This window comes from Colias eurytheme, chromosome 5 (assembly GCF_061535395.1).
Source record: "Colias eurytheme isolate Ceu_HAF_F1 chromosome 5, ilColEury1 Martin Lab GWU primary, whole genome shotgun sequence".
NCBI lineage: Eukaryota > Metazoa > Arthropoda > Insecta > Lepidoptera > Pieridae > Colias > Colias eurytheme.
Window position 1 is genome coordinate 710,846 of NC_142984.1, and position 12,077 is coordinate 722,922.

Here is a 12,077-nt window from a genome sequence, read left to right on the forward strand (position 1 = left end):
TTGTTCCTAGGGAGGCTGCGTCTGCTTCCGATACTGTATCGTTGCTGTTAATTCTATTATGGCATCCTTTTACATGTGGGATAGTGGAGATGTTTAGAAATTAAACGCTGAAGTCGGTAGATGAATAGATAGGTTAAAACTTAAAAGTGATTTGCGTTGAGTTATATTTGGATTAAAGTGGTTTTTAAATTGGTTAAAATGTTTTGTTTAATCTTTACTAATACTAATATTATAAAGCTGAAAAGTTTGTTTGAAAAAAGTCTTAAAGGCTATCTAAATAGCCCATTTATCGAGGAAGGCTATAGGCTATATATATCATCTCGCTAAGACCAACAGGAGCGAAGCACTGCGGGTAAAACCGCGGAGCGCAGCTAGTCAAGTATAATATTAGTGAATTTAAATGAGAACACAAAGGATTTGTGATTTTTTATGAATGTAGTATGGGAAGTGTCTAAACATACGTTGTACTTGTTATATAATTGGAAAATCCAAAAGTGCACGCCTCATAATTTTTTTTTAATAAATATTTATTAATTATTATTTTTGTTTATTTAATAACAATTAAACCACATCGAATCAGACCCTGAAAAATGAAAGGGTTCTATTCCTGAGCATACTCAAGCGTAAGAGAAAAAAAAAGACTCGATTAGTAAAGTATTTCGGTCGCTATCGTGTTAACAAGAAAAAGGATCCGCACATACAGACACACGGACGTCCAAGACAGAACTTTTTTAAACTGTTTTTTAACTAGTTTAAATAACAAAAATGACATCAAAAATATCATGAACGTTAAAAATAGTGTTTTTTCTTAATATGTGTGTGTATGTATTATCTTACAAGTGCAATGTATGATACATAAAGACATTTTAAGTTTGAAAAATCAGATGTTTTGCGCGAAGTGACAGTAGTCTGTAGTACCCACCTCAACGCTTCGCTTATGAGGCGTGCAAAACATAATAATTATTAATTAAACATGCCGAATACACACGTGTTTACATTTTTTTAATTGGGTAATAAAAGAGCCTTAAGACATTTTATAATTTTAAGATTAATGAGCCGAACAGACAAGGTCTTATTAAATACATTAAATAATAATTATTCACAATTAATGGTTTATATTGATTGTCATAAAATAAAAATCTATTTAAGGTAACACATAACTAGTAATATAAACCTGTATATGACTCATATATTTATTAAGAGTCGTTAAAACGACATAAAAATTTAAAAAAAAATAATGTTATGATGAATTTGAATTGAATTAATTTTTATAACGCACAAAGTTTAGTTTGCTACATAACATGTGTACTGACTCAATATAATACTAATGCTAAGACCCAGCTTTATCCTGGTCGAATCACGAATGAAATATGTTTGGAGAATAAACTAAAAAGCTTTTTTATTCCTGTTCATTTTTACTATGAATATATATAATAATAATATATGATTATTATTTATATTTATAAATTCTTATATTTTTTTTTATTTACAATTTTTCATTTTTCCACTAATAAATTGAAAAATCGATAACATTTTTTTAACTCCTCCCAAAGTTTTTAGAAGTTGAGCCTTCGGAGTCATGTTCTTCCAAACAGCTTTTTGAAGTTAAGCCTTCGAAGCTTCACTTAATTATTAGCGCATATACATTTATATACTTTGTAAACCGCTGATTTAGTTGTGCCAGAAGTCCGTACCCCCCGGAAGACCCCTCGAGCCTCCTTGACGCTTCCGCTTTGAATATTGCATGAGGCGCCTTTGAGAACGCCGCGGCCGCTCGTGTTATTACATTTATTAACTTATTTAATAGGTTTCGTAATTAATAGAGGTTATTGTTCAATGTTGACTAGACTATAGAGACCAAGTTGTCCGTTGAAATTGGTTAAAAGTATTCAAGAACATATTGTCATGACAATTGATATTAAAAATCGTATAAAATTTGTGTGTGAAGTTACATTTGGATGGTAAAATAATAGGATAGTTTTGTTGTGGATACGGAGCCTAAACTGATTTTGTTACACAGTTTTTAGCCTTACCGAGGTAGAGCCTTATATTGAACGAAGGCGGAGGGATAGGATAGTTTTCTACATTTACACTAATAATACATAGGGACAGAGAAAGCGACTTTGTTTTATACTATGTAGTGATGTTGTTGTTTTAGGTATTATTCTTATGTTTATTATGGCTTATGAGTAGGAATTATAATAAGACAATTTTCTACTACAGTTTAATGAAATAATAACTTGTATATCTTATATATAAAATTCTCGTGTCACAATGTTAGTCTGTATACTCCTCCGAAACGGGTGGACCGATTCTCATGAAATTTTCTGTGCATATCGGGTAAGTCTGAGAATTGGCCAACATCTATTTTTCATATGTACCACGGGCGAAGCCGGGGCGGACCGCTAGTAATATTGTAATATTGTTATATTAATACAAATTCTATATAAAAGACAAATAAATCAAAAGGCGTAAGCGTTTATTAGGATTGAAATTTCCAGCTCCGAAGATCGGATATTTCTATTGTTTAAAATAACATTTAATCAAAGTATATAGCTTTAAGAATCAACACCTACGTAACAATAAAATATTGAAAATTATTAACTAGTTACGCCTTTTCATCTGGGTAGCATATTTTTGAAACAAATTCAACTAACCTACTAAATAAAACCTACTAAATTCAACTAAACTTCTATCTTTCAGACGATCTTGAATTATAAGTGAAACTATTTATTCTCTTCTCTCTTCGACTCTTTTTTATCTAGGTATAGATAGATACAAAATATGTATAAATGATAAGGAAGCTGTAGTGTCATTCTAGAAAGAGTGTGTAATAAAGAAATGAAATGTTGACACAGATAATACAAATATTTTTGAGTAACTTAAATACTAAAGTCTATCTCTATCAATCTAGTTCAGTCTAACACTATTAGGTACAAAAGTGATTTAACTGAAACAAACGTGTCTAACCTACACATTCCGATCAATTACTCATATTTACTATGTTAATCAAAATAAATGATATTCAAATGTAATCTATGAGCATTGCATGCGTGCGCGCACGATTGTAATGGAAAATGCGCTTCCCAGAGCAGGCGCCGGCGCTTGTTATTGGCTATCGATTCGCCAATCGGAATACGGGGGAATAATTAAAAAGTTACCCGACCATGACGTTAAGCGGAGTTAGCTGCGGACTGTGGTTGGATGGGTGGCACATGTCATGTAGATTATTTGCTTGTAGGATTACGTTATTGAGCTGTTCTGGAGCTTGATGCTTTGTATGTCAAACAAAATTAAAAATATAGACACTTGAAAGTATATTTCAAAGGATAACTATGGAGTTTCTTGCCGGTTCTTCTCCGTAGATACTGCTTTCCGAATCGGTGGTATACTTAAATGTTAAAATATTATGTAATGACGTTTCAAAAGTGCTTCTAGAAGAAGTCTAATTGAATAAATAAATATTTGAGTTTGAAAGAATTATCAGAAAAAAGAAGTTTAATTTTGTTTTTGAATTATGGTTCAACGTTCAATCTTGGTGCAAAGATTTGTTGTGATTGTTTCCTAAAATAACACGGTTTGGGTTGGATAACAAATAAAACTTTAAATTAGGACAGCTGTTAAAGGGATCAGGGGCCTTAGACAAAGTAACAATTAAAAAACGATAACGAAGTTAGAAAAGGCAAAAATGTATGGGATTGACATACGCCGCGTTACACCTTGGCCACGGACACCGGCGGCGCGACCGACGGCGCGACGGGCGGCGCGGCAATTCGCGCGGCGCGGTAAGCATGCCACGGGCAGTTGCGTTCGCCGCCGCGACCAGTGTAGACGAGGAGACGAGATGGCTTTATCAAAGTTAGCTCGACGTTGTTTGGAGAGTAGCAGCTTTTTTGCTCAAGATTTAATGTTTGGAAGATATAGTGGAGTACACGAATTAAATAGAAATCGTGTTACAGACGGAGAATTCCACCAAAAATATGAAAAATATAGGCATGACGAAAAATTATGTTGCGGGTGGCTAGACTTCCAAATAGCTGGTCTAGCTAGAATTTCTGCAATAAAAGCTTCCGTCTCCATTTTCGCGAAAAAAAAAACAAACTATTTTAAATTAAGTTCGCTCCGGGAGTAGTCGCCGCGTCTGCCGCTCGACTCCGTGGCCTGCGCCGTAATAACTCATACATTTGTTTCGATCGCTAGTCGTGCCGCGCGATTCGCTCGGGGAAATTCGCCGGTCGTCTCGCTGGTCGCCGCTGCGCGTGGCATGCCCAGTACATTTCCATACATTTGATTCATTCGCAAGACGCGCCGCCAGTCGCGCCGCGCGAATTTTCGCTATAGCGAATTGTCCGTGGCCAGCACGTTAGATCACGTGGTCTATCTAATGTTAATCCCATACATTTTTCCTTTTCTAACTTCGTTATCGTTTTTTAATTGTTACTTTGTCTAAGGCCCCAGCTCATAATACTGATTACTACTATAATATGTAAACATCTAGTTAATCTTTTTGATCACTTTTTTAAATTATATATCAAACATATAATTGTGGCGTAGGTGCTTTAAAAGGTATGAATTAGAATTCAAATCTTTCCAATCTTGTAAAAGCATTCGTTTTCATGATAAATAAAATTTCCAATAATTAGAAACAAGATATAAGATAGTATATTTTAATGTCATCAATAGGTACTAGTAGGTACATATTATACTTAACATGAGTGAAATTCGGTTATTTTTGTGGAATTAATAAAATAAAAGACGTGTGGCACTCGGGGACTGCCGCGGTAAAGCTATTGCATAGCATGCCTTCAAGCCACACCTCCGTGTCCGTCGGAGAGGGGAGCGTGAGGTTTTTTCGTTACGGAATTTCTCGATTCGATCCTCGCGCTCAAGGCCCGCGATAGAAGCAATGCAATAGCTTAATAAATCATAATGGGTCACCATTATTAAATAGGAAAACAATATCAGAGTGCAATTAGCCTTTTTGAAAATAAAACAAAGCCGCATAAAGGTTTCGCATGTCACTCACGTCACGGCGAGGAAACGGAAGTTCCTATGCATCGGCTAGTTTATGCTGCGCACGAGTGGTCTAGTTCTAGGAACTGTAGCAGACAGGACGCAGGATTTACGTAACATTTCCAATTTAGGCAAAGTTGAGTTTTGATAGAGAGACTATTTGAAAAAAAAAGACCTTGTAAGTAGATCGAAATTATATTAAATTAACTAGCTGTGCCCCGCGGTTTTACCCGCAGTGATCCGCGGTTGAATAATTTTTAAAATCGGATCTTCCTAGTTCCTGAGATTAGCGCGTTCAAACAAACAAACAGACAATCTCTTCAGCTTTATAATCTTAATCTTAATCTTAATCTTAATACTATTATAAAGGCGAAAGTTTGTAAGGATTTATGGATGTATAAATGTATGGATGTATGGATGTTTGTTACTCTTTCACGTAAAAACTACTGAACCGATTACAATGAAATTTAGCACACATATAGAGGGTAACTTGGATTAACACATAGGATAGGTTTTATCCCGGAAATCCCACGGGAACGGGAACTATGCGGGTTTTCCTTTGAAAACGCGGGCGAAGCCGCGGGCGGAAATCTAGTACTATTATAAAGGCGAAAGTTTGTATGGATGTATGGATGTTTGTTACTCTTTCACGTAAAAACTACTGAACCGATTACAATGAAATTTAGCACACATATAGAGGGTAACTTGGATTAACACATAGGATAGGTTTTATCCCGGAAATCCCACGGGAACGGGAACTATGCGGGTTTTCCTTTGAAAACGCGGGCGAAGCCGCGGGCGGAAATCTAGTATTAATTAAATAATAAAATTATAGTAAGACAGTATTAAATTAGCAAGGTTAAAGACTAAAGTATCTATTTGCATTTTCATTCAATGCGAATGCTAGAATATTTCTCGCCTTTCTCGCCTTAAGATTCTTTAGATATGTGCAAAGGACATATTGTAATTTGTATATGAGAAATTTCAATATCACATAGCTATAGTATCTACTAATCACTACATACCTAGTATAAAACAAAGTCGCTTTCTCTGTCCCTATGTCCCTATGTATGTTTAAATCTTTAAAACTACGCAACGGATTTTGATGCGGTTTTTTTTAATAGATAGAGTGATTCAAGAGGAAGGTTTTAGTATATAATTTATTAGGTTTTAGACAAAGCGGGCGAAGCCGCGGGCGGTAAGCTAGTTACTTACAAAAGAGTGTATCTTTAACAACGTAAAACAGTTTGTTCCCATGTGGGTTCGTGTATTTCAGATTTCCATCGGAGATTGTTAAAATTTAGGAAAAATGTATATTTAAGTACGGTGACATAGCTTACACAAATCCTGGATTTATATAATTTTATCGTTCGAAATATGGTTCAGAGCTTAATAAATTTGAAACATATTTTTGTGAATAATTTCATCCAAAATTTATTACAGTCGCGTAAGCGCCTATTGAATAACGCAATTTTATTATTGTTCCTAGAAATTTAAGGAAAATTTGTTATAAGCTTCGAATATTATATGTACCTAGTACTTTTTACAAGAAATCTGAAAATTATAAGATAAAATAGAATTTCCATAAAACAATATAAATACATATAATATATTTAAACCTTCTCAACCATTCTTCGTAAACTTCTGCCATAGGAAATTAAAAAAGTCCCTAACACGTCATCTGATTTGTACTTCAGTACCTAGAGATACTGTAAATTACTTAATTCTTCTGCTTTTCATGTAACCAGATAAGTAGCCTGGACATATACAATATATTTATTGAGCCATAATCTATCTACAGATTTACAGAATCTTATCAAAATCCGTTCAGTAGTTCTTGCGGAAAAACATCCTACCACACAATCTCGAACTTAAATGTAGTAGACATAAATTGAATACCGTTTCGGAGAACTGAAACAAATGTAAGATGTATTGTAAAAGCATCTGCGATAAATGACAAATATGAACGTAAACAAGACGAAATGAGGCCAGGTTCGGTATTGTGAATGAGATTAGTGTTATTCTGTGGTACGAGTGATGAGAGAAAGCGATTTAATAAGCGGGTAAATATATTAATTGAATTGTATCGTAATTTCACGCGTGGGATCTTTTACGCCTTTTAAATGCAATGTTTAGTCACAGAATACATAATAGTAGCTAAACGCTACAGAACGGACACTCTCCGCCTCCCGCCAAAATTAAACATTACCTCAACCCGCACGATCAGTCTTAAAAATGGTCCACATTTTTCTACAAGGACGATACGCAACGAAGATTGACAACATTAATCAAATTACCTTAAAGTAATTTTATTATTTTGGATTTGTGATTATCGTTTTTCGTCGAAAATGGTTAGATATTGTGCTGTTTACGGATGTATTTCATCAGAAAAACGCGATTTTTTTTTACGCTAGTCACAAATGTGCCAACCATAAAGCGTTAACACACACATTTGCAGTCTCTACAGTGTGACTGTCAAAACGATAATTTTGTATGGAGTGTCCGGGGTGTGGTTTAGTTTAGGGAAACTTTGAAAGCGTTCTTCTTGATGTATTTTTAAATCATACTTGTCAATATTGGTAGGTAATGTTAATGTAAGAATAAAATAAAATGTTTTTGTAATAATTAATTACAATTGACATGATGATTGACGTCGTTTAATGATTATAGAACAGTCGTCGTTTTATTCATGATAATAAAATAGCATTATATAAAACAGCGATCACTAATAACAACGTGCGTTAAAACTAACAAAACATTCTAGTAAAAATAAAATACTCAACTTACTAAACTTTCAACCCGCCAATCGCTCCCGCTACCGCCTATCCCTTACATCCACGCATCCTTGAGCGAGGCCGATCACGCCGTATAATACATGCGCGGGCGCAGACAAACAGTTCGTCCGCGACTTCCGTTACGCAATCCACGGGATGGATGTCTAAGTAAAAAGCTGGCGACATTCGCGATGCTCCCCTGCTGTGATTTGGTATGTTTTACGGTAGTTTGGAGAAGATAGGGGTTACGTTGGTAGTAGGTAGTATTTGCTTTATGTACCTACTTGTGTAGGTACCTCTAGTTATTTCATTTATATGCAAATTTGGTAATTGTTTTTTGTTTTAGGTTTAATAATAGTGGGTCATATACTTGTGAGTTGTGGGTATTCTAGAGTATATATTATAACTATAGTATACAATATGTAGATTTATCATATTAATGCTTCATCAATATAGACGTGTAGACACTCGCGCTGGTCAGGGTAAGTCTAATTTAGACAATGGAGCAGTTCTAGGAATTATAAATATACACATAATGTTGCCGATATTGTCATAACCTACCTAAACTAGCCAATAACTCTGAATCAGAAACATTCCGGAAGTACCTACTAGAAAAGTGGTAGGTACATATTATGAACAGGTTAGGTACTTAGTTTTCCCAAAAAGGCAGTCAAAAAAGCAGGACACAGTATTAACTAATCATCTACTTGTCCGTAAAGAAAATCGATCAAACAGATGTTTAATGCATCTGCCCTATACCGCACTCTATTAGGAAATCACTTTTTATAGTTTTTCCAATATTCTCTTCACTATCCACACTAAAAGATCGTAAATAAGTATCATATACCAAATCACGTAGCAGTTAGGTACCTACTATACCTATACGTGTGTTATAGGGAAATGCGTCACTAATTGCTTCTGGAAGAAGTCTAATTGAATAAATAAATGTTTGAGTTTGAGTTTTGAGTTTTAAACTTTTTAATATGCCATACAAAAAATGCTCGTCATACCGCAGCACGTAAATATGCAGGGATATAATTCACTTCCCCAATATCCTACCACCTACTACTTAGTATTCAGGGCTGCGGGACGCCACTGCGATCCATGAATATATCAAGGGCTTGACGTCATTGCCCTGGTATATTCGATCCCGGTTGCGTAATGCTAAGGGCCAGAAGGGCCTAAAGGATGCAGTGGAAAGGTCGAAATGTGGTTTAGGACAAGGCTTACAGACAATGATGCTTATTTAAATGGACGAAATGATGATTAGGAAGTTAGTGAAGAGACGACGCAGGCAGGTTGTAATAGATTGAGTCTTTGAGATATTATCTGGTTAAGCCTGATAAGGTACTAAAATACTTAAATAAAAAAACTTCCTATGTTTGATTGTGTTGGAAATTTCTTTGTTTGCAGTTTAAATAAATGGAACGTAAAATGTATTGTAGAACATGTGTTCTACCAATGAATTTAGAAATGGTTCAATTCTCAACGGGTTCAAAGACTCAAGAAAACGCACAAAATATATTTTATTTCCTCATTACATCTGTTACCTTTGCAGTGATTTATTCCTTTCTAGCACAATTATTACAAATGTATTTATTTGGTAACTCCTCACAGACAGAACAAAAAATAGAAATTACACGCACACGTCTCCTACACTATCATTACATTTACTCATTACAGCCTAAACAAAGCAATGATATTCATACCACATCGATACCGGTCGTTCACCTCCGCTAATTCGCGACTAATAACGAGCAATTAGCTTGTGACGTCAGTGGTGACGTCACCGTTTAAATGCTGACCCGCGATGCGCTTCTTAAGGGAGTCGAAAGAGTTGTAGATATGGCTATTTGACAGAAAAATTAGTAGTAGAAAAGAAAAACGTTTAAACAGGATCGTCTTTCGCGTAGTAATGCTAAAAGCTTTGGCTACACATGAAACTTCGAAGATTACAATGCTTCATGTTTGCTGTCAAGAGTTATAGAACATCTTGATGGATAGACAAAGTCGCGAATTCAATTCAAATAAAAAATACGTAGCCTGCAAACATAATGATAATTTCAGCAAAACATCTAAGTTGACAGTTTTAATAAATAACTAAAGGAGATAGTTAATTTGTTTATATTTTTGTGCGTTTTGTTGATAATAAAAGAAATACCGATTCCGACATATTTCAAATATTTTCCGAACAAACATGTCATTAGTTGAAAATGTTATCTTTCGCTCGTCATTGTTACACAACAAAGAAGACAAATGTATATTAAGAATGCCGAGTTACATAAGTATTTTGGCTATCCCTGTGCCAAATTTCATTCAGATGGAATCAGTAATTTTCTGGATTGACTCAGATGTTATCGCGAACTTAGTTTTGGTAAAATTGTCATTACATCTGCTTATTTGATGAGAAAATACAGATCGGCTTGTATCACTCGAACTTTGACAAATTGATGTGATCTGAAGAAATAATTTATTAGTTTTGTTCGAGGGTCACTATAGTAACAAGTACCTAATAACAAAATGTCTTAATATATAAGTAACTAGCTGCGCTCCGCGGTTTCACCCGTGTGGCTTCGCTCATATTTGTCTTAGCGTGATGATATATAGCCTAGCCTTCCTCGATAAATGAGCTATCTAACACCGAAATAATTTTTCAAATCGGACCTGAGATTAGCGCGTTCAAACAAACAAACTCTTCAGCTTTGCAATATTATATAGACAAGTTACTTATAATCGAAATTCTTTTGGAATTCATCTCAGAAGAATTTAACAATCACATTAACATTAATTTTGATTTCCCAATAAAATTATTAGGCACGAAAGAATATTTAATTTTAAGTATCAATATTCTGGGAACAATTTCCCCTCTAATTATTTTTTATCAAAGCATTTCATTATCTCTAGATGCTGGCATAAAAAGGAAATTTATTTAATTATTCTTCAGGAGTGCTCCGATTTAAATCCTTTTAGGCATGTTTTAGGCTTATTTGGAATGTTTCTCTAAGGTATTTTCTTTTCGAATTATATTTTCTAGTGATTAGAGGCTGTGATTGTTATACAAGGACTGTATCTCGCTTCGAGATATGAATATTAAGTAGCCAAGGGAGTTAGGTCCCTAAAATGTATCGATATGTGTGTGTTTGGGAGACCAAGCTATATTTTTCAAATTTTTTGGCTAATCAGAATGAAGAGTTCATTATTATATCCAAATGGATTCTTTTAAACAATGACAATATTGATTATTTAGTTTTTTATGCAAAAGATACCTATAATTAACAAAAAATAATTTAATAGGCGTTTTTGCAAGTTGGTGTCTCATTGCAGAATTGGTATTTTCACACGACATTTCTAAAAATTAACAAAAAAAAAATCTAAAACTGTCAAATACATAAGATCGTGTTAGTCAGCTATAGGTTTTATTTTCCACAATGCTCCGGTTAACAGTTAGCATTAGAATGCCAATGGCCCAGATCTATCTTTCCCTTACAATTCCATCCGTGGCGTAAGACTGCAATATATAAATGCATAGGAATGCCATCTAGAATGCAGTTAACGGCACAGGCTGAAGCATTCAGCGGGTGCGAGCGGGACGGGACATCCGTTCCCACGGCAACGAGCGAGATGGCTGCTGACCTACATCAATAAGTGGACACTTGGAAGAATGTGCAGTATATAGCAGTGTATAGATACTCCCGTTAAGAACGCCGGATTCGATGCTGGGTAGGAGCTTTGGTGGTGCCCAGTTCGGTTGGGGTCAAATGCGGATGGTTTACGCTGAATGTTCGTTGGCCTTGTGGGGACGAGTTGTTTTTCTGTATATGTAATGATGTTATGAGGAAAAGGAATTTCTGTGTGTTTGTTTGTGTAAAAGAGAAGCTTCTAGATTACTATGAAAACTTTTTTCAACTGCCAAAAACTGCACTATCATTGTGTAACATAAAATGTTAGTATTTTACTATCAATTCGACCCAGAAAAAGCCAGGGCGAGTTACTAGTTACAGTTACATATTATACAACAGTTATAAGCTCTAATACGTACGTATATTTTAGGTGTAAGGTATATTAAAAGCGATGAAAGGCGATATCTCTAATTGCGCAATGTCAAATGCGATAGTGATATTGAAACTGTAAGCGCGAATATCCGTGAGAGAAATAAAATTACTTGACACTAGTGCCTAACCGCGGGTTTACTCGTATTACATAGTCTTACAGTGCCGAGTGGAAAATACGTTATTACATTAATTACTAACATTGTAGGAGTCTTTTTAACGATAGAAGAAATTTGAAGTC

The 12,077-nt window shown here is 34.9% G+C and overlaps 1 protein-coding gene across 1 annotated transcript in view; it reads left to right on the plus strand.

Annotated features, from left to right (window-relative positions):
• The window catches only part of LOC149908234 (protogenin A-like), a 92,475-nt gene that overhangs the window by 42,736 nt on the left and 37,662 nt on the right, over nt 1–12,077 (plus strand). The window lies entirely within an intron of this gene.